This window comes from Mus caroli, unplaced genomic scaffold (assembly GCF_978045245.1).
Source record: "Mus caroli unplaced genomic scaffold, Mus_caroli_1 scaffold_16, whole genome shotgun sequence".
Lineage (NCBI taxonomy): Eukaryota > Metazoa > Chordata > Mammalia > Rodentia > Muridae > Mus > Mus caroli.
The window spans coordinates 44146629-44170662 of NW_028227271.1; the positions used below are offsets into that span (position 1 = coordinate 44146629).

The window sequence follows — 24034 nt, forward strand, 5'->3', positions numbered from 1 at the left end:
CCTAGATCCCTGCTTCTCACAAGAGATGGTTTGATGGTTAAAATAAAAACACTCTTGGACATCTTGGTGGCTTCAATTAAAAGATTTAGTCTACTCTAAAAAGATCTAGAGATATGCTTTATGACATAAAACAAAATGCCCTTAAAATACATTATATTAATATTGAATGGTCAATTAACCCATAAGAATGTATAAATCTCCACCATTACTATGACTAAGGAAATAACTTTGCAACATTCCTACCCATACCTGAAACATGTAGCAATTAAGAAAAACTTTAAAGACATCAAAAGAAGGAAGATGGGAGTGGGGGGAGGGGAGTGGGGGGAAGGGTATGGGGGGACTTTTGGGATAGCAGTGGAAATGTAAATACCTAATTTAAAAAAAAAAAGAGGGAAGATGAATACGCAAAACCAAGGAACACTAAAGAGATAACTACAAAATAAATAACTTTTTCAAAAATTGTAGAAACCATAATGGTATTTAGGAAACAATTGGTAAACATTATACATTTTAACTTGGCGTGGCCAAGATGCATGCCAATAAATAAAATTTAGAAATAAGAAACTCGGTGAGTTGCTCGCACCTGCACAGCATTTGCCATTTTATTTTGGCCACAATGATTTAAATCAATGCCTTGTCCATCTGGGAGGTGGAGACCTGTGTGAGGATCGATGCTGAGCTGTGTTCTTGTTTCAGTTACCTCCACAGTAAGTGCTTAGTTCATATTTTTAAAGCCATGGAATGCAAAGCAAAAGAGATCTCTAAGTTACAGGATAGGATGAAAGGATTCCAAACAAGATAAAAGGTTGAAAATGACGTGAAAGTATTTGGCATGGGTCACAACCCTCCCCCCTCCACTCATGGAGAAGACCCCAAATCCAAGCAGAGAGTGGTTGGTTACACTCCCCTGAGTCAAGCTACCATTGCACTACTATTCCACTTGGACATGGTTAATAGGGACCATGTCTGGCAAGACCCATAGTGTCTGTTTTTCCCCAGCAGTCCACTCAGCATCCTCTGGTGGTCTGAATGCTAAACAGCATGGAGGGTGTTCCCAACTCAGTACCCATGGGTATTGGCTTTAAAAGTCAATGTGTATATTGTCATCTGTGATAGGATCTTACTCTTCTAACTCTAATGAAGAGCCAAAAGGACCAAGACCTTGTACAGGTAGACTTCTGGGGACTCCTTGATCCACTCCTATGAGGTTTCTCATACCTGGGACTAGAAACTATATGTAGTACCTCACACTTTCTAAGAACAGCAGCATCTAGTTATGAGTGACTTCCTCCAAACCTCCTTTTGTGTTTTTCATTTGGGTTACCTCACTCTCTAGAACGTTTCTACTTCCATCCATTTCCCTGCAAATCTTATAATTACATTTGTCTTTGCAGCTGAATAGAAGCCCACTGCGTACGTGGACCACATTCTCATCCATTCATCAGCTGGCAGGCAGGATGCTGTTTCTGTTTCCTAGCTATCAATAGAGCAAAAATGAAAACAGATGTTCAGCTATCCCTGTAATAGTGTGGAGAGACATTTGGGTATATAGTCAGGAGTGGAATAGCTGGGTCACATGGTAGTTTTATTTTTATTATGTTTAAGACCTCCAGACTGGTCTCTAATTCTATAACGGCTTCACTAGTTTTTGCTCCCACTAACAGTAAAAGCCACACCTGCATTTGCTGTCATTTGTTTTCCTAATGATAGCCATTCTGACTGGGGTGAAACAAAATCTTGGGGTTTTGTTTGGTTTTGTTCTTGTTTTTGTTTTGTTGTTGTTGTTGTTGTTTGAAAATGCTTCCCACTTTGGAGCTCTATCTGGCCTGGAACTCACTATGTAGACCAAGCTGGGCTCAAACACATAAAGATCCACTTCCCTCTGTCACTGAAATACTGGGGTTAAAGGCATGTATAACCATGCCCAACTAAGATGAATTCTTTTTTTTTCTTTTTGGTTTTTCGAGACAGGGTTTCTCTGTATAGATATGGCTGTCCTGGAACTCACTCTGTAGACCAAGCTGGCCTCGAACTCAGAAATCTGCCTGCCTCTGCCTCCTGAGTGCTGGGATTAAAGGCGTGCACCACCACGCCCGGCTTATGAATTCTTAAAATAGTGTTATTCTGCATTAAGACATTGGACACTTTCAAATGTTCCTGGACATTGATGTTTCTTCTTTTGAGAACTATTTGTTTAGTTCTGTAGTTAATTTGTTTCTAATTGAGTTGTTTCGTTTCTCGGGTTTGCTTTTTTTTTTTTTTTTTTGATCCTGTGTTGGATGTAATAACCACTTGATTGAGAGTTCCCTTCATTGTACAGAGCTTCTTAATGTAATTAAACAATTTGGATCGTTAGTCTTATTTCCTGTACTACTGGGATCCTATTCAGAGGACCCCTGGCAGACCCTCTTTGTTGAAGCTTTCTTTCTGCCTCCCCTTTCCTCTAGCATTTTTAGCATCTGTGGAGGTTGTGCATCCACTTTGAGTTGAATTTTATATAAAGCAAGGAATAAGGATAAAGCTCTCTTCCTCCATGCTGATAATCTGCTTTCCAAACCCCATTTGCTAAAGAGATCATTTCTCTGATGTGTATTTTTGGCACTTTTGTCAAATTTCAGATTGTTGTAGTTGAGTAGACTTGTATGAGGGTCCTCTATTCTATCCTATTGATTGATTCCTGGGGCTGTGTAACTGCAACCCAGGTCTTGGGAAGTGGTAGGTTCACATAAGGAATTTATTACTGGTGTTTAAGTAAATTACCAAAGCAGCACACTGCCTCTAACTATCTGTACTCGTACACCTAGACAAAAGCTGACCCCAGACTTAATCAGAGAAGCCGCTTCTTTCAGAGAATGGTGGTGACTGCAGACACTTCTAGCTGAGCAAGATGCAGGAACTAAGCAACAGTTTGCATGCTCATCCCTAAACAACACATTTATACCATTCCCTGTAAGACTGAGGAAAGACTGTGGAAGATGGGTGGGAAGTATGTAAGAGCCTGTGAACCCCCGTTAAGACTGAGGGAACATTGTAGACAATAAGTAGTTAGGTGTATCCTATTCGGGAATTGTGACTGGCTTCTCCTTAGGTGCCCACTGCTGCTGTGAATTCACAGGTACAATGGCCAAATGTACAGTCTGTTTCATAGCAGCCCCGCCCCCTGACTCTTGCCAACAATCTTTCCATGGTCGCTTCTGTGATGTTACTGAGGCTTGAGGTAGGGATATGGTCTACATGTCCCGCGTAAGCTGGGCTCTCTCCCATCCCTTATTCTGTCTGGTCACTAAATGTAAATCTTTGTATTAACTGATAATCCCAGCCAAAAGAATTTTCTCGGATGTGGACTGAGAGCTCCACTAATCTACATATACAAAGATAAGTATTTAATATGTGCACTTACCAAAGTAAGAGTAGTGGAATTTCTTCAGTTTTATGGACAGTTTTATGTCTTCCTTTGAGAAATGTTTCTTCAGTTCAAGAGATTATTTATTGATTGGATGAATTTTACTGTTTGATTGTTATGGTTCTTTGTATATCCTATCTAGATATTAATCTCTGTCAAGGTATAGTTGGCAAAGACTCTCCCTATGTTTCTGTTTCATCATTTAGTGACCTCTACAGCATATCCACATGTTCCCTGCCCCTGAATTTTCATGAACCTTTCCAGATTTTTCTAGATTTTTTCCAAACTGTTCTCCTCATTCCTTGATTGCAGTGTGCAGAGCCATATCTACTCTCACTTATTGAAGTGAAATGTTTTATAGGCTTTGATGATAGTAGGATTTAATAGTCTGTGCTTTTGTTTAATGTTTCTGAGTAAGCTAAGCATGTGTCTCCCATCACATTTCTATTCCTCATGGTATTTAGTACAATAGCTTAGATGTAGTAATTGTACGGTAAATACTGTCTCATTGGTTGAGTACTCATAAACTTCTTGAAGGAACATTTCATTTGGCTTACTGTCTCCAAGGCTTAGAAGTGCCGGATGCATAGGAAATGCTTAACTGCACTGCTCGTAGAAGGAACAGGAAAGATTAGGGCAGATGAGCTGAGCCCACACCACACAAAAAAAGAGGCCAGTTTTGCTTTTTGTCCTGGCCAACCTCCTCAGCAGCATTTGATTCACAAGCTTGTTCCTCCTCTGAACACTTCCCTAAAGGTCCCAGATTCCTCATGGTTATGTCTGTCTTGCCTATCTTGTCTCTATCTTTTCTCCAGCACTGCACCTTGGAATGCTGAAAAATGGACCTTCTGCTACATTCTAATCAAGACAATACTGATTCTTTTCTATTCTAAGGACCCTTGCTTACCTATGTGATCTCATTAATTCACGGAATACAAAACCCCAGGTGCTGGTGACTCACACGTTCACATATTCAACCATGACTCATTTAGTAACTCTAAAACTATGTTGTGCTATAATCCTAGTTTCTGGGATCGCCATATCCAGTATCTGATACCCCAAGATTTTTGTTGAACCTGTGCTGCCCACCCACCCTCATTATATTCTTTGCCAGTTTGTATGAAGCTATCCCTTGTTCATTTGTCTCAAACTCATTTGCTAGTTATTTATTATAGTGGAATATTGCTACATACTAATCCATTTCAAAATTAAATATCTTAAAGGTAAAACTTTAATATTTTCTTTATCTAGTTTTATGTGTTTTACTAACTGCAGATAAGCTCTTTCTTTTTTCTTTCCTTGTTTCCTTCCTCCCTTCTTTCCTCCCTTCCTCCCTCCCTTCCTTCTTTCCTTCCTTCCTACTTTTTATGGTACCTGATAGCAATTCACAGGGACTCACAGAAACAAACACTCTACCTATGAGCTAAAATCCTAGCCCCAGTTTCAAACATTTCACTCATAGTTCTTCTGTGATTGCAGCCCAACATAAGCTAAGTCTGTAGCTGCCTGAAGGCTGATTGGGTTTGACGTTAAAGGTGGCCCACTCCTCAGTCTCATAACTCATTCTGGAAGCTTGGCTGGAGCTGTGTGAACCAAACTCACCCGTGGCTTCTCCACCTGTCTTGGGATTCTCAGAGCAGAGTGACTATAAAACCCCTTATTCTGGGAGTCAGTATTCCAGAAGAATTGTGATAGGGCAAGAGGTAGATAAAAGTTAACTAGACCAACTTAGTGTTATTCCCAGAACTCATTGGCATAACAATACTTATGCCACATTTTTTATCAGTTAAAGCATTCCTATGGCCTTAAAAGATTTCAATGAATGGAGAAATCAATTCTAGTTACTCATGAAGGTGTAGCAAGATGTGAAGATAAAACATAGCAAAGGAAGAGGTTAAATGGCAAGTTTCATTGGGAAAAGCTTTGTAAGCAGAATCCATCGCTTTACTTTCAAGATCTCAATATATCCCTGGATGCCTCTATGCCTTACACTGGCCTTTCCCTCTTCCTGAGACATTGTTCTGCTAAAACCACTGTGGTTATGCTTCCTTGCAGCTTTTAGGTCTTGGCTTTCTCTTATTCACTTATTTAACTCTACTGTTAGGCTAGCTTCTATGGTGCTCTTCATCAATGATGTTATTTGACAATATACAAGAGCACTTTCTCTTGAGACCATGTAAAACTGCCTGTGAATTGAATTGAAAATACTCATTGAATTTTTGCTTGACCAAAACTGAACTCAGGCTCTCAAACTTTGGCTTCTCTTAACTGTTAGCACAGACTAAATCACCTTCCCTAAGTAGTTTATTCCAAGAGCACACCAGGCAGCAAAGGGAAAACATTGGAACAACCTGGTTTTGCCACCTGCTCATCTTGCTTTCCTACCTTCCTCTCTTTAAAAAAAAAAAAAAAACCCTCTGGTTAATTCAGTGTCCTCCTCCCATGCAAGAAAAACCACATCTGCTCAATTTTGAGGTTCTTGAGACTTTTAAGATCAAAACTTTCTCCCATCTGCAGTAGCCCTAAAGTTCTCATCTCCGTCTGTTTATTTAGATTTGATGTCTAGAACTTTTCATTTATGGTACGTTCTCTCTCTCTCTCCCTCTCTCTCTCTCAGTGGGGGGGGGATTTTAATCTTAGTCCATGAACTTCTGAAGTGAGCACATTAAAAACTATTCCAGAATTCATGTTACTTGTGACTTTCTAAGAGTCTACTCAGCACACCTATTTATCTTCATATATTTATCCTCTTTTCCTTACAACCTAAGACATGGCAAACATGCTTTCCTGCTGTATAGGCTCATCTTCCATTACCCACTCCACACATAGTAGGTGCTCAGAGAACATGTCAGTTAAATGGATAAACAGATTCTTATCTGCATTGTGATGGAAACTGGACACATCCAAATCTAGAATGAAGAGGTATTTGGCACCACTTCTGCCAAGATCTCATTCTCTACCCCATAGCTGAGAAAAGTCTCTGACATATTCCTTAAGCTAGGTTCTAATTTTCTATCTAATCCAAAAAAATGGCACGTTGTTTTATTTAATTTAGTCTTTTTAAAGTCCTTTTCCTGTCTTTCAGCCTTTTTCCAGGCTGTTTGGCATGATGTTACTAGGCCAGTGGATCTTCAGTTGCCTCTTCTTAGTACATCCCTGCTGGTCTGTGTTGAACTAGGATTCCATTGGATACAAGCCACTTCTGTAGCCCATCTTTGTAGCCTGTTCCCTTGTTCTCTTGGATAGTGTTCTATCTTCTGATTTAACCCTTCCTCCCGTCCTCACTGATCTGGATCTGTCCCCCTATGTCACCCTGACTCCATGGTGATGTACCATTACTGACTCTCTTACCCACAATCTTCGTCATTGTCTTTTACTAAAATACATTTTTGTTTGGTTGTTGTTGTTGCTGCTGTTTTGTTGTTGCTGTTGTTGTTGTTGCTTGGTTGGATTGTTTTTGTTTGTTCTGAGATAGGGTTTCTCTGTGTAGCCATAGTTGTCCAGGAACTCACTCTATAGACCAGGCTGCCTCGAACCCAGAGATCCACCTACCTTTGCCTTCTAAAAGCTAAGATTAAATGTGTGAGCACTGCTTGGTACCAAAATAAGGTTTTATACCCACATCCAGGGATAGAAAAGGGAGAATTTTCTAAATTTATTTTTTTCACAATCATTGATTAAATATTTATAGTTTGAACTTTTGTCAAAAAGATCTAGGGTCACAAACTTTGTATCCAGCATTTTTCATTCCTCTCACATAGACAAAAAAAAAAAAAAAGGAAGAAAAAAGAGAAAGGTTAACGGTCCACAACCACAGCAAGCCGCAGATCACAGTCACATTATTTATCTTATTACAATCAGTGATCAGTTCTGCAACATATTAGAACCCATTGAAATAAATGTGATAGCAGTGGCTCTGTCTGTGTCTCAAGCATCACTATGTGGTCATGTTCAAATATATTCAAAGCACATGTTTCTTGGGCTTACAAAATCAAGCTGGGAACCACTTGAAAGAAATTTATGGGATTTCTGGGCCAGGAGATAAAGCAAGGAAGTTTAAAAACTATAATCTTCCCTTACATTTGAAGAAAATGAAAATTTTATTTTTTAGCTCCTTTTGTAAATGTAGCCAAGCCTAACACTATATTCTATATCTTCTTAACTTGTTTTCCAAATATAAGACAAGGTGGATAGTGAAAGAAAGAGCCTCAAACCCAAGCCAGCATGGTCAGTGAACATGTGAGTGTAGTGTGTAAAATGTAAGAAATCTTTATGTCTAACCCATAGAATAATAATGTGGATTAAATGGCAACAAAAGAACCTTCCCAGTAAACTTATAGCCAATTGCAGAGCTAGATGTTAATTTCTAATATGAATATATCGTTATACAAACAATTTTCTATGGGATAATTGGTGTTTTATAATTCTGTTTTCTTAAGTTTATATATAAATTATATAGATTTTTCTAAATGACTGTGAACCACAACTAGAACCATTGATTCACAAGAATAACAGGAACACTTTGGGAGCAAAGGTTTCTCCCAATGGCAATAGCCTTAAAGTTCTCATCTCAGTCTGTTTACTTGGGGAGAAAGGAAATTTCCTAGCTGATTCAGAAACTTCAATACAAGGCTGAACAATGGTGATTTCCATATGCCAAGGGATATTTGGTAATGATGTTGGAAAGGGTTTTTTTTTTTCATTTATTATAACTGAATTGAAGATTAGGGATAAACTACCGATTTCTAGTTGACAGTAGTCATGGAGACTGCTAAATAACCTACACAGTACAGAACAGACCTACATCAAAGAATTCTCTAGCCTAATATGCTAGTGTGAAGAAAATTTGAGTAGGGAGTATAAAGATTGTGCTATAGACATGGAACTAATAGCGAAATTGTGGAGCATAGTGGGAAGTCTTAGCATTGACTCTGGCATATGTAAGGTGTGTCATAAAAATGTCTAATCATGTGTGTGTTTATATATAAATGTGTGTGTGTGTGCATAAATAGAAGAAGTATGTGAATTTGAGAGGAAGCTAAAGGGAAAACCTGGGGGAAGTTGAAAGAGGAATGGAAGGTGTAGAAATGATGAAAATGCAGTGTACTTGTATGTGAAATGCTCCAAGAAAAGTCTCAGCAGTTTGATAGATTATTTAACAAAGACTCCCTCAATTAACTAAAAGATTGAAAGGCATAGAGTTACATATTTTATACACCAAAAAATAGACTCAATATCTTTTATAAAATAAAACAAAAACTGTAAGGCAAAATTGTTTAGCTTTGAATGGAAAATCTTCTAGACGAGATGTTAGTGTCATGCACACATTTTTTATTAGATATTTTCTTTATATACATTTCAAATTTCAAATGCTATCCCGAAAGTTCCCTATACCCTCCCCCAAGATCCACTTCTATCCCCAGTTACTGAACACCAGTTAGTAGAAAGAGGAGACTGAGAGCAACATTCTTCTTACAGGGTAGACAGCAAGCGTCTGTCAGTCATTGGGAGGCTAGGTTATACCTGTAGAAAATAAAAGACCACATTAAATGAGAATATGGGAATACACACACATATAACGCACATAATATATATTAGCTTATTTCACTCCTTAGTTTGTGTTTTCCAAATGAGGACAGGTACATGGCCCACTCATGTGTCTCTTTCTCTGCTTGAAACTAGGGAACTATCCTTTAGAAACTGTGCCTACTTATATTCCCTCTTGAAGACAAAAATAAAATTAACGATCTAAGTTATTTTCTAATACAATGAATTTTTTTTTTGGTTTAGCTGTTTAGTTTGATAAGTATTTGAATTTCCCATCTCTGTAAGCATGGCTGGGGTAAAGGGTTAAGGGGTGCTCATATATGTTCTCAAAGAATGAAATTCAGAATTGTTTTTGAAGCTCCTTAGTTCCAAGGAACTGTCTACAATCAACTAGGTTGTGAATATTTTCATTAAAGCCCTTCCTACTCTGTAGAGGTCCAGATGGACCTACAGCCAAGGTTACTCTCAGAGTATGAGCCTACCCTGTCCTTGGAAGCTCATGGCCCATGGACAGACCTATTTATAAGGAGACAATAATTGAGGTGTAGGGTGGGGTCTCCAAAAAGAAGATGTTCTCTACTGAGAAAAAGCATGAAAACCACAGCAGCTATTGCACAGGAAAGAGACAGGATATCACACTAGGCAACACCCTATTGTTTAAACACACACACACACACCCCTACACAACACTATCATGGGGTATAAACCACAAGTTTTACGTTGTCAATTAGCAAATGTTATGTGCCCTTCCTCTGACAACCGTCTTTCTGTGGAAAGATCTTCCAGCCATCTCCATCCCTAGCTTCATCCTTCAGTGTTCACATTACCTTCCAATAACTTTTTTAACAAAATTTGCCCCTTTTTGGTATCATTGAATTTTGCACATAATCCTGCCTGGGATTCCTTCCCAAGCTTCCACTGGTTGTTTTATGTCCTATAGAGTAGAAAGCATGACTTCCCCCAACCCCCCAAATCGCTGCCATCTGCGATTTTAAATTATAGCTGACTTATAAATCTACAAAGGAAAACAGAAGTTGGAATAGTTCAGAATTCATTGTTCCATTCTTACATATTTGTAATAATTAAAGTGCCAGTCAGTTAAAAATAAATAAATAGAAGCTGTTAAATGCCCAAAATAAACACTACCATTTAAATGGTTCTAATTAACTAACAGAAAAGAATTACCATGCTTACTTCCCTGAGAATTATCTTAACACTAAGTATGACACTGGTAAAATCTGACCTAGTAAAACAGATTTTTTTAATTTAGATAGAATATAAACTTGAGTGTTTATATTAAAAATTGTTGAAGCAATTTCAGGGTATGCTCCAGAGAAAGGGAAAATTCACAAATTCAGCACTTTTGTGGATGTGTACAACAGGTGGTAGAAATAAGAATGGCTAAACAAACATTCTACGACATAAAGACCATGTCCTGATGGGTGTATCTTGGGGAACAGGAGTTTAAAAAATTATCTTAAAGCAGACACAAGGAAGTGACTTACTTAAAACAGACTTAACCTGCATATGGGCACAGACAACCCCCAAAAAGAAAATATTCAAACAGGCATGTTAAACCTGGTGTTGACTCACATGAACATCAGGTGAGGCAGCTCAACTGGGTTCCACTCAATACATTCATGACCAGGAGACATATCATCTAAGTATGGATGGTGGAAGGTAGCATCCAGTGATGTATCGTTTGAGCAATGGTGTGGAACTCTGGACAGCCATTGCAATCATGAAATCAAAGCAACTGTGATTGTCCTGAGACCTCAGAGGATTGAACCCCAGGGGCGGGGGGCTCAGAAAGCAGTACAGCGTAAAATGTTTGCATGTGTCCCATCCTTCCTCCTAAGGATATAAAAGAACTTAACAATTGCCGTGGTGGGAGCAACTCTTCTATGATCTACCCATATGTTGCCCACAATCCTGTAGGTTGATTTTGACCATGCCACTGTAAGCAGCCCCAATTATATCCACTGGTTTGCCATGCTTTGGCTAGCTCAAGTCCTTTCACCATGTCTAGGTGAACAGACATCTGTTCATGCTTTCCCAGAAAAAGAGCCACAACTGGTGAGGTGATAATGTTGTTCTTAAGTAAGCCAGTTCCAAAGGCACTGTGGCTGCTATGAAGTTAAATTCATCTCTCTATTCTGGTTCTCTGCATCACCTTTAAATGGCCTCAAGGGAAAGTCCTATTTAAAAGCTTTTACATGGAATCACAGATGCGATCTGGTTGCCTAATGATGAAAGCTTGTAAATGGGGGAATGAATTAACAATGCTTTCCCTTCCAAGTTCATAAACATAAATTATGGTTAGATATAAAAAGAAAACTGAAAAACATAAACATGGCTCTGATGAAAATAAACTAAATGCATTTTGTTAGACTAAAGTAAGTGTTCATTTTTTTTTTATATTTTTATTACATATTTTCCTCAATTACATTTCCAATACTATCCCAAAAGTCCCCCATAGCGCCCCCCACTTCCCTACCCACCCATTCCCATTCTTTTGGCCCTGGCATTCCCCTATATTGGGGCATATAAAGTTTGCAAGTCCAATGGGCCTCTCTTTCCAGTGATGGCCGACTAGGCCATCTTTCGATACATATGCAGCTAGAGACAAGAGCTCCAGGGTTCTGGTTAGTACATCATGTTGTTCCAACAATAGGGTTGCAGATCCCTTTAGCTCCTTGGGTACTTTCTCTAGCTTCTCCATTGGGAGCCCTGTGATACATCCAATAGCTGACTGTGAACATCCACTCCTGTGTTTGCTAGGCCCCGGCATTGTCTCACAAGAGACAGCTATATTTGGGTCCTTTCAAAAATATGGAACGCTTCACGAATTTGCGTGTCATCCTTGCGCAGGGGCCATGCTAATCTTCTCTGTATCGTTCCAATTTTAGTATATGTGCTGCCGAAGCGAGCACGTAAGTGTTCATTTTAAACCAAACTTCCCAAACCACTTTCTTATTCTATTGATGTTCAAGATCACACTCTGTCTCTCTGCAATGCAGAGAAAGGAATGAAGCAAGTTTTGAGGGGAGAATTAAAGTAGGGTGTCACTATAGAATTCTAATACTTAGAGAAACCTATTTTCTTAACCTCTGCCTGGGTGGAGGGGGGGACTTGCAAGATTGTTGCCTGCCACAAGCAGGTGAAACCCAAGGAGGAAAGTGTTCATACACTGCAGATTAGTGGAAGCTATTAATGGACTTCATGGAGTTTGCAGGGCAGGTTATGAGCAAGAAGGACACAATTCACACAGAAATCCTCAGGATGTAGGAAGGATCCTTGACCCAGGGCTGGCTGTGCACATGATAAGCATCTCTTCTATAACACCCAGGATCCCTTGGTACTGAAGGAAAAACACATCTATATAATAAAATATATCTGTGTAAATATTTAAATTAGCAAAAAATATTTTAAAAGCTATTTGGATAAAAGGGGAAATTTCAAGAATCATTAATGTATTTCCAGTAATTATAATGGATGTTCAACATTTCAAAGTTTCAGTGACACAGCAAAGCCAGCATTGGGCTAGATACTTAGGTTTAGATTTAAAAATAAAAATTCACATCTTTATATACTTAAGAGTTAGGAGAAAGATGGACACAATAAATTCAAAGTAAATAGAAGTAAGGACATGATAAACATTAAAATATAAACCAGCAAAGTCATGTGTAAACATTTTTAGGAAATCAAAATGCCAGCACTAAACTTTATTTATTTTTATTAGATTTTTTTCATTTACATCTCAAACGCTAACCCCTTTCCTAGTTTCCTCTCCAAAAATCCCCTATACCCTCCCCCCTTCCTGTCCTCCCCAACCCATCCCCTCCCACTTCCTGGCCCTGGCATCCCCCTATACTGGGGCCTAGAATCTTCACAAGACCAAGGGCCTCTCCTCCCACTGATGGCCAACTAGGCTATCCTCTGCTACATATGCAGCTAGAGACAAGAGCTCTGGGGGTATTGGTTAGTTCATATTGTTTCTCCTATATGACTGCAGACCCCTTCAGCTCCTTGGGTACTTTCTCTAGCTCCTTTATTGGGGGCCCTGTGTTCCATCCAATAGATGACTGTGAGCATCCACTTCTGTATTTGCCAGGCACTGGCATAGCCTCACAGGAGACAGCTATATCAGGGTCCTGACAGCCAAATCTTGTTGGTATAGCAGATGCTGGTGAGGATGTGGAGAAAGAGGAACACGTCTCCATTGTTGGTGGGATTGTAAGCTGGTACAACCACTCTGGAAATCAGTTTGGTGGTTCCTCAGAAAATTGGACATAGTTCTATTGGACAATCCAGCAATATCACTCCTGGGCATATACCCAGAAGATGTTCCAACTTATAACAAGAACACATGCTCTACTATGTTCATAGCAGCTTTATTTAAATTTGGAAAGAACCCAGCTGTCCCTCAACAGAGGAATGGATACAGAAAATGTGGTACATTTACACAATGGAGTACTACTCAGCAATTAAAAACAATGAATTTATGAAATTCTTAGGCAAATGGATGGATCTGGAGGATATCATCCTTAGTGAGGTAACCCAATCACAAAAGAACACACATGGTATGCACTCACTTTTATGTAGATATTAGCCCAGAAACTTAGAATACCCAAGATACAATTTGCAAAACACATGAAACTCAAGAAGAAGGAAGACCAAAGTGTGGATACTTTGATCCTTCTTAGAAGGGGGAATAAAATACCCATGGAAGGAGTTACAGAGACAAAGTTCAGAGCTGAGACTGAAGGAGAGACCATCCAGAGACTGCCCTACCCTGGGATCCATCCTATAAACAACCATCAAACCCAGACACTATTGCATATGCCAGCAAGATTTCGATGAAGGGACCCTGATATAGCTGTCTCCTGTGAGGCTATGCAAGTGCCTGGCAAATACAGAAGTGGATGCTCACAGTCATCTATTGGATGGAACACAGGGCCCCCAATAAAGGAGCTAGAGAAAGTACCCAAGGAGCTGAAGGGGTCTGCAGCCATATAGGAGAGACAATATGAACTAACCAATACCCCCCAGAGCTCTTGTCTCTAGCTGCATATGTAGCAGAGGATAGCCTAGTTGGCCATCAGTGGGAGGAGAGGCCCTTGGTCTTGTGAAGATTCTAGGCCCCAGTATAGGGGAATGCCAGGGCCAGGAAGTGGCAGTGGATGGGTTGGGGAGGACAGGGAGGGGGGAGGGTATAGGGGATTTTTGGAGAGGAAACTAGGAAAGGGGTTAGCATTTGAAATATAAATGAAAAAAAATCTAATAAAAATAAATAAATAAATAAATAAATAAATAAATAAATGGTTAGTGCTGGCATTTTGATTTCCTAAAAATGTTTACACATGATTTTGCTGGTTTATATTTTAATGTTTATCATGTCCTTACTTCTATTTACTTTGAATTTATTATGTCCATCTTTCTCCTAACTCTTAAGTATATAAAGATGTGAATTTTTATTTTTAAATCTAAACCTAAGTATCTAGCCCAATGCTGGCTTTGCTGTGTCACTAAAACTTTGAAATGTTGAACATCCATTATAATTACTGGAAATACATTAATGATTCTTGAAATTTCCCTTTTTATCCAAATAGCTTTTAAAATATTTTTGCTAATTTAAATATTTACACAGATATATTTTATTATATAGATGTATCTTTCCTTCAGTACCAAGGGATCCTGGGTGTTATAGAAAAAAGGATTACCAGACATTCTCAGACTATATCTGACACAATACATACCATCATTTATGCTACATGTTAATTATCCCAATATTTGACATATATAAGACTTCATAGATGAACTGCAAAAAAAAATAAATAAATCTACCATAAAACATCTGAAATTTCAACTGTCCAGTGGTAGCACCTGCAATAGTCTAGATAAGCAAATGAATGGACTGTAAAAGTCTTAACTAGCTTATTTTGTTATTGTTTTCATTTTTTAGTTAAATAATTCATCTTGACTATGACCTCAGTTTCCTCTCCCTCTTCTACTCCCAGTCCTTTCCCTCCCCCACCTCTCCAACCTCCATCCACTCCTCCTCTGTTTCTCTTCAGAAAAGGAGAGGCCTCCCATGGATATCAACCACCCTTGGCATATCAAGTTGTAGTAAAAGTACGTACATCTCCTACTGAGGCTAGATGAGGCAGTAAAAGCAGGCAACAGAGTCAGAGACAGCCCCTGCTCTCCTCTCACACCCTGATGATAGGAATCCCATATGAAGACCAAGCTACACAACTGTTACATATGTGCAGAGGGCTTAGGTCAGTCCTATGCATGCTCTCTGGTTGGTTGCTCAGACTCTGTGAGTCCCTGTGGGCCCAGGTTAGTTGATTCTGTAGGTTTCTTGTTTCTGTACTTAACCTCTCTGACTCCTGCAAATCATTCCTCCCCCTCTTCCACAGAATTCTCCAAGCTCTGCCTAGTGTTTGGCTGTGGGTCTCGACATCTGTTTCTACCATTTCCTGGGTGATACCTCTCTGATGGTGATTACTCTAGGCTCCTTTCTGCAAGTAGAGCAGAATATCATTAACAGTGTTAGGAGTGGGCTGCGTCTCACGGCATGTGTCTCAATATGGGCCAGGCATTGGTTGCTATCCCCTCAACTTCTGCTCCATCTTTACCTCTACATCTTGTAAACAGGACAAATTGTAGGTTAACTGCTATGTGGCTGGGCTGATGCCCCAGTTCCTCCTTTGGAAGTTTGGCTTGGTTCAGGTTCCATACCCCACATTGCTAGTAGTCTTAGCTAGTGTCAACCTCATAGATTCCTGGGAGTTTCCATTGTCCTAGGTTTCAAGCTCATTACAGAGATTGTTCCCCTACTCCCCCCATTCATAATTAACTTTATTTTTAAAAAAACTCGCAAGTAAAAACCTCATTTTAATTATTTTTAATTTTTTCATTGTTTAAGGATTTTATATATGCATACAATGTGTTTTGATCAAATCCAAAATCTATTTCCTCTCTCAATTTCTTCCTTATTCATCTACCACTTTTCCTTCCGTGTGCTCCTTTTCAAGATCCATTAAGTGTACATAGGGGACCCTAAATGTCTGTGGCAATAAGACCACCTATGAGACGATGTGTGGCCTCTCAAGGCCCACATTCCTGAAAGAAAAAGACTCTCTGTTCCCCAATAGCTAATAACTCCTCAGCTAGGGGTGGGACTTTCTGAGTTCCTCTCTCATGCATGCTGGAATCTTGGATGTATTAATCTCATGCAGATGTATAAAGCCATAGCCACTACAAGCCCATGTGTATAAGACCTTGTTACATCTGGCCAATGCTTTTATGCAGTAGACACCCACTACTTCTACTAGGCTTACTATCTTATCACCCTACTTCTATGACATCTCTCAGATTTTGGGCAAGGCTGTGATATAGACATCACATTTAGAACTGACCACTGTGTAGTCTCTTATTCTCCTGCATCCTAACAAGTTGTAATTGTGATTGACTGGGAAATAAAAAATTAAAAACTTCTCTGATGAGAGATAAGAGTGGCACCAATCTATGGGTATACACATTAAAAAGTAGATTAAAGTCTAATACTGTGCCTCTTTAACAGAATAAGAGCAGTAGGTTTTCCCCTAATGCCTAAAACATATCTGACTGAGGATTTGGAGTCCAGGACTACAAATGAGTTTTAGCTTGTGGACCAGGCTTTAAATCCAATGGGAAAGTTGTTGGTTACTCCCTCAATCTTCCTGCCATTATTGAGTAAGCATATCTTGCAAGGTTGGTCATTACTGTACCTCACAGGGTTCACAGCTGGGTAAGACTAGTCATGACTTTTCTCCCTCAATAGAGTGTATTGAACTTTCTACCACTAAGAGAGCTAGCCAGTAGTGAAGAAGCCTCCAGATCACTGCTAACTTAATTTATTTACCTCTCATGACTCAAGCATTTGGTATCTCCAGCAATAGGATCATAGCATCGAGTTCTAGAGGACAGCCAAGGTCAACGGCAATAGTCTGTAATTTTGAGATTTTTAGTACTGCATTGATCAACAATTTCAAAAGAGGAGCCAAGCACTGAGACACTGCTTCCCTTGTTTTAGAGTTACTCCACCCAAATGTTTGTACATACATAAGTAGATATCTTATGGAAGATTCTACAGTATTGTCTCCTTATGGAATTTTCAAGTCTTTAGTGTCAGTTGGGCATTTCGGCTAAGAGCATCACCACTGAGTCCTGGAGGCCTTTCACATCCCTAGTGTCTAGGACTTTCTAGAGGTTTCCCCCCATCCCCACCCCACACTGCTGCATATTTCTATTCATTATTCTGGTCCTCTGGGCTTTCCCCCATACCTGATCTTGCTTCCCTTTTCCCTTCCCACTCCTCTCTCCCACCCAGGTCTCTCCCTCCCTCTGCATCTGGTGATAATTTTATTGTCCCTGCTTCTAAGTGAAAGAGGGAAGCATCTAAGTGAAGCATCCACACTTGGGTCTTCCGTCTTGTTAAGGTTCATATGGTCTGTGAGTTATAGCATGGGTATTCTGAACTTGTAGTGTCAGTAGCCCAACTATTAGAATCCCCTAGAAGCCCATCTTAGTGAGTCATTTCATGGCATCTTTGTTTGCTCGATGCCAGTTTTCTGGCCAAAGGGTTCACAAAGAGATGAAAAGGGGAAGGATTATTATGTTCAAAAACTCATACTAGAACTGCAGCCACACTAAGTATACACAAAAAAGCCACTTCTACTCAGAAAAGCCACTCTGCTCAACTCTCTTACCTCCCAGTGCTGTCTCCTTTGGCTGATTGAACCTTTACGAGTTTTTTGGGACAGAGCTGAAGCACACTTCAGATAAGAAGACTATTTCCCACAGTTCAAAACTTGGCCTTTACATTGGGAAACAGGGGGTTGGGGGGAGGGAATCATAAGCCAAGTAAGATCTGAGGTAAACATGTTTAGATCAGAAGGGAGTCAGAAACCACAGTTATCAAAAAAAAAAAAACTAAAATGACAAGAATGCCTAGGAAGTGGTTTCAGGTGTTGGCACTTGAAAGGGTTCAGTGTGTTCTAAACCTTAAATAAGTTTAAAGAAATAATTAAACTTTTGAAAGTATGCAGAAGGGGCAATATGTTAGAAACTGTTCTAAACCCTTTGTTTTACTTATATATAAACTATGATCATGTATGTTCCCTATCATCAAAATCATGATATAACTTGCTGTCCTTTTTAAAGATGACCAAGTCCCAGTCAGAGAGATATTAAGAAACTCACTAGATTATCAGAGCTAATTTGTACTGGAGTCAGGCTTTAGATTAGGGAATATGCTTTTAAAAACACTGCTCATATTACTGTCCAACCCATCAGCAATATCAAAGACATGAGCTCCTAGGTTAGATGGTCAAGCTGGCCCACAAAATCTCTTTAAGGAGTCAGAAACCTGGAGAGAAGTGTGCATCCTGAAGCCCCAACCTTGCTGAGAGTTGAGACTGTAAGAGCCTGCAATATCATTCCTTATGTCCTCCATTCTAAAGTATGTGTGGTTTTGAGCTGAGCTAATTCCCTGATAGTAGAGTCGCAGCATTGATTCATCAGTTGTCGTAGACTGGCCACACACAGTGGAGAGAGAGCTTCAGAGAGAATGAGATGAGTGAGAATTCCACAGTATGTGTCTGTGATGAGACACCATGTGAGGCCTTGTCTTGTCATTTCTCTTATGGAATTTATGCTCTGAAGAGAATGGCAAGTATCAGTCATTGAATTGAATGATGTGAGTGTGTAGCTGCAGGGCGATCAAGGTGCTCTGAAGGAGAGGAGCACAGGTCTGTCTCTGTGGGTAATACACAGAGGGCCAGCTGCCTGGGGCAGCAACAGTGTCTGTCTTTAAAAAAGAAATGCATGGCTTGGAGATATAAGATAAAAGGGGTGGAAGATTAGGTAGGTGACACTGAAGAGAGTTTTGAGCGAATCAACAACCCTTATGAAGGCAAAGAAACAAGGACCGAAATCTCCTACTGTGTTCAGCTCCAAGGCAGGGAACAGGTGTGCAGGGAGTTAATAGGAAGAAATGTGGACCAGACAACCCTTGATAGGGCCACAGACTCTGTACAAATGGTCTGGGAAAGCCATGAAAGAAGCTGTGGGAATATGGATATCACACATACACTACCCATTCCAGCAAAGCCTTCTGAATCCCAATATGTCTATAGGAGATAATCATCATAGTCTTAATAGCAAATTAACCTACCCCATGAGCCTCTCTTTCTCCAAATGCACAAAAGGGGTATTTTATGATTAAGGCAACGAGTACCATGTCCCACACCATATCCAGTTCTTGGTAAATAATAGGTGACAACCTAATTTGTATTCAGTCCCTATTCATTCTGAACTCTGTTTTTCTCCCAATTCAGCTGAGTGAATATTCTAAGACCTCACTTTGTGAAAACAGACAGCCCATCATTACTTCAGCCCAGTAGTCCACTGTGAGGCACCCTGTGAGAGCAGTCTGAGGACTACCAGCTTCTCTGAGGAAGAGAAAGGATGAAGTGAAAGGAAGAAATGTTGACTTGTTTCCAGCATAACTTTACTGTATGCTTTCTTAAATAAGAGCATAATTGTAATTGAGCCCAAAATATTAATACTATTCCTCCAAAAGCCTATGAATTGTAACCATTTCTTGTGTGAATATTCATTTGAGAAAATTATATCTATATTTATGTACATTTTTTATTTATTCAATTTACAACTGCAGGATCATTTCATAATATGTGTTCTGAATCAAAAGTAAATAAATAAAATTTAGTGTCTCCCTTCAAGGACATCATAGTGTACAAGAAAGAGAAAGCATTTAAGTGAAGAATGGAAGAATTGGAGCAGAGGTGCCAACTAGGGATTTGAATTGAGTTGAAGTCTGTGCTTTGAATCCACCAACTAAGACGGAAAAGTACTGATGAGAGCAGAATTGCCTGCTTGAAGAAGTGAGAACCCAAGAAGAGTATTTTCCCATCTATAGACTGAGGAATAACCTTTTCAACCTCCAAGTAAATAAGTTAAACTTAGCAATGCACTGATCATTTTCATCTGCAAGGAAAAGTTCCAAATTACTAGCATTAAGTACCTCGAAACCATCATGGCAATAAGCCTGTGTATTAGTTAGGGTTTTCTAGAGTCACAGAACTTATGGATAGTCTCTATATAGTAAAGGAATTTATTGATGACTTACAGTCTGCAGTCCAATTCCCAACAATGGTTCAGTAGTAGCTATAAATGGAAGACCAAGGATATAGCAGCTAGTTACTCAGTCCCACACAGCAAGCAGGCAAGGGAGCAAGAGCGAGACTCCCTTCTTCCAATGTCCTTAAATTGTCTCCAGATGAAAGGTGTAGCCCAGATTAAAGGTGTGTTCCATCACACCTTTAATCCCAGATGACCTTGAACTCAGAGATTTAATCTTCTGGAATCCATAGCCACTATGCCTCAAGATCTCCATACCAAGATCCAGATCAGAAACTTCTATCTCCAAGCCTCCAGATAAGGATCACTTGGTGGGCCTTCCAATTCTGGATTGTAGTTCATTCTAAATATAGTCAAGTTGACAACCAGGAATAGCCACTACAGTCTGTGTTCAAGATGTAGGTCATAGGAAGAAGTCATTATGTGTACCATATAATGATGATCTCACCAAAAAACAACAAAAAACAAAAGATGGCACTTTTGTTATATTATTATTTGGCTACATAGTGAGATGCCTGAATATTCTGAGGCTAGTAAAATTTGGCTAAGTTTTTCTAACATAGAGGGTTGAAATATTCAACATCTAGGGGGAAACGGGCTTCTAGGTGTGCAATAGCCAGTGGCTGTTGTTGATCTGGATGAATCTGAGTATAGGGAGCAGGACAAAGCACAACAGTGGAAGGTGGCAAACACATGAGAGAGGAGTGTGGGCATGATTGGTAGAGAGACATTAGAAGGTATCTGTCTCCATTTCATAACACACCCAACAGCTGGGAGCCTACCTCTTCCGGGAAATAAAAGTGAATCCTGCCCTTTGCTGAACTCAACATGTCTGCACAGCCTTGCAGCTCAGAAGTACTTCTGTGTTAGTCTTTTTTTAAAAAATGTAAATATCATCGTAATTATGGAATAGTCCTAACCCCCATTCTCACTCCATTTTGCCAATGAAAAGACAGTCCAGTTCACTAACGAGCAGGAGGCTAAGTGGTAGGATTATTCTTCTAAAGTAACATCCTTCCTAACTCTGCTCTCACTTTGAGTCTGAAGAGGGAGGCTAGGGAGAATTGTTAGTGCTTGGGAGAGACAGAGACATTGAGAGCCCAGCCTGAAAAACCAATTAAGAAAAAGAAGACAGTTCGAGTGAGATTCTGCTTTTCCCCAGCAAACAGTCAGTGAAGAGTACCCCTGTTATTGATAGACTGCTATGGGGCTGCTGTGCCTCCATGAGCTCATGTGGTCCAGAACCAGCATCCTGGAAGTGTACAAGTTAATAACGATGCCCAGTAATGCTGCATACAAGATATTTGACATCTTCACACTGGAACTATTAATCTCTTGCTTTTCTTAAAGCATCGCCATTATCATCTTCTTTTGGAACATACTACTCAAATCTGGGATGGATAGCAAAGGCTGTTGTTTTTTACATAATTCTCTGGTTTTAGATTCTGAATAGTCTCATCTTTAAAACATTCTTAACAGTGCTAGAGTCAAAATCCAACACAAGCTTGTCAATAATCTGTGTGCTGCTTGACTCTTAATCACTAGCAATTACAAACCTCTGCAGTCAATACTTGTGGAAGGAAAACAAAAGTAGTATGTGATATTCAAAGGGTATATTTTGAGCTTCGTTGTGCAGTATTGTTTGTAAGCAATAAATTTGGCTCATAGAAACTGCTTGATACTGAAGTGTTTGGCAACAACTTTCTGTTATTCTTCTGAAGTCATGAGTAGAGAAGCAGTTAATTATGACCGAAACACTTCATGTAGGTACATATGTGCATATGCACACATGTATGCACACACAGAGACAGACGAGACAGAGAGAAGAGAGGGAGACAGAGAGGGGGAGGGGGTAGGGAGGGGGAGCTCTTCCATCTTCTGAGTTTTAGCAAGCTGTTGAGTACCAAAAAATCCAACAAGTCATTATGTGACTTTTCATTTACTATCCAAGTTGGGAAATACAGAGTCCTAGAAAATATGCATTAGATTTGATGGTTTAAAATTGCCCTTACAATTGGCATGTCAGTTAGGAAATTTAATTAACTCTGAGAGTCTTTTTTTTTCCAGTAGTAAAATTGAGATGATAACAAGAGTTGCTGCAGGAGGAAAATCCTGATGCAGGTACAAGAGGTCATATTTTCTTTGACCATCACAGTAGACAGTTCAGCTGAGATTCCTTCCTACAACCCACAAACGTGTCATCTTGCAGTTAAGCACTTCCCCAATAATCAATCTCTATGCGCCAGCTTCATTAAGCACTACATCCTTGTCCTAGAGACAATCCACAGGGGTTCAAGGTTTGGCTTGCTTTGTTCAATAATGGACAGCTAGAGTGAACCACTCCAGCACCATAAATGCCAGCTGGATCAACGTCAGCTTGTTGGAGGCACTTTTCCCTGCCAAGCAAGTGCTTCTCCAGAGAGACCATTCATCCCCACTTTAAACTTTCCACAAACCCATCTCCAATTCTGGGTCTTTTCCCCTAGCATTGTGGTAGTTATTACACCGGATAGTTCTTCAGATATTAGTGTCCCACAAATATTGGACAAGGTGAAGCTGGAGTTCTAGTAAGCATACTATGGTTTCAAGTCTAGCCCTCCCTTTTGCCTTTTACCTGAATCACCTCATTGCTGCACACGAGATGAGATGAAGGAAGTTACACCACCATAGAACTCTGCATTTTATGATTATTAGTATCAATGTTTTCTGACTTTAACAGCAGTAGATGACAACGAGTTGAATATTCCATAAGAATCAACATTATTTAGTATGGTTTTCCTGAGAAGAATGCCTGGGATTCTACCATATATACTTAGCCTTCAGAGACCTTAAAATTCAACGTATTATTTGCTACTTATTAAACTGATAGTGAGCACAAGTTTGAGTGATAAGAAATTTGGAAAGTGCTCACTCCCAAGAGCAAAGGTCCCTGTCATTTATTCATTCTTTCCTTTGCTTCTCGTCCACACAACCAGATGCTGTGAATTGTATGCTTTCCATGTATTCAGTGTGCTAAGAACATCCTATAGAGTCGCCATTTTCATCTTCACTTCAACAACATGTAGCTTGAAAGCACTAAATTTTGTATAAGATGATCCAGACAGGACAAATCAGAGGGAGAACTGCAATCTAGTTGTCCCTAAACTCCATGCTTTTGGTGCATATCATATTACATTGCCCTCCTCACCCCTGGAACACAGCTAATATAAAGTTAATTCTAGGAGAAGCCGTAGAATGTAATATCAAAGTCCAAAAGACAACATGCATTTAGACACATGATCTTCTGAGAGTTCTTAGAAAAGGCACAAGTTGGCATTTGGGTGACAAGACTCACTTCTGAATAGAAAGTTCAGAAATTTTGTTAAAGAGACACAGTAAAAAGGACCCAGACTTGAATCTGGCAGATTTGAGTCTGAGCCTTTTTTTTTCTTATTAATAACTGCATGGCCTTAGACATCTTATTTAACCTCTCTGTACCTTCATTTTGTTATTTATGAAAGGCCTCACTGACTTGTTGTAGATTAAAGGAAGCGTGAAATACATTAAGGTCAATAGCTGACAGTGTAGCAGACACTTAACATATGAAGTGTGATTCAAGCTAACTCAAATGTCTAGATTAGAGTAAGAAAATTAAACAGCATTTTGTCTTCAAGAAAGCTATACCCAGCCTGGGGAGATGGATCAGTGGGTAACATGCTCACTGTGGAAACATGAGGACCTGAATTTGGGTTCCCAAGACTTACATAAGAGCCAAGTGGAGTACTGCACATAAATAACACCCAGCGTTTTGAAGGAAGAAGATACCAGAAACTCAATGGCCTATTGCAAGTCTAGCAAAGTGTGCTAATATAGTGATTTCCAAGTTCAGTG

The 24034-nt window shown here is 39.6% G+C and overlaps 1 long non-coding RNA gene and 1 other non-coding gene across 3 annotated transcripts in view; one reads left to right on the forward strand and one right to left on the reverse strand.

The window, feature by feature from the left end:
- LOC110310989 (uncharacterized) overlaps positions 1-19579 on the forward strand; it is a 49530-nt gene extending 29951 nt beyond the window's left edge. For both annotated transcript variants that reach the window (XR_003834995.2, XR_015045592.1), the window contains exon 4: positions 19342-19579. This is a non-coding gene — a long non-coding RNA (uncharacterized LOC110310989). The remainder of the gene's footprint in view (positions 1-19341) is intronic.
- Positions 11780-11886, reverse strand: LOC115029514 (U6 spliceosomal RNA). Its single transcript, XR_003835075.1, has one exon. It is a non-coding gene; the product is annotated as a U6 spliceosomal RNA (small nuclear RNA).
- Positions 19580-24034: the final 4455 nt, after the last annotated feature.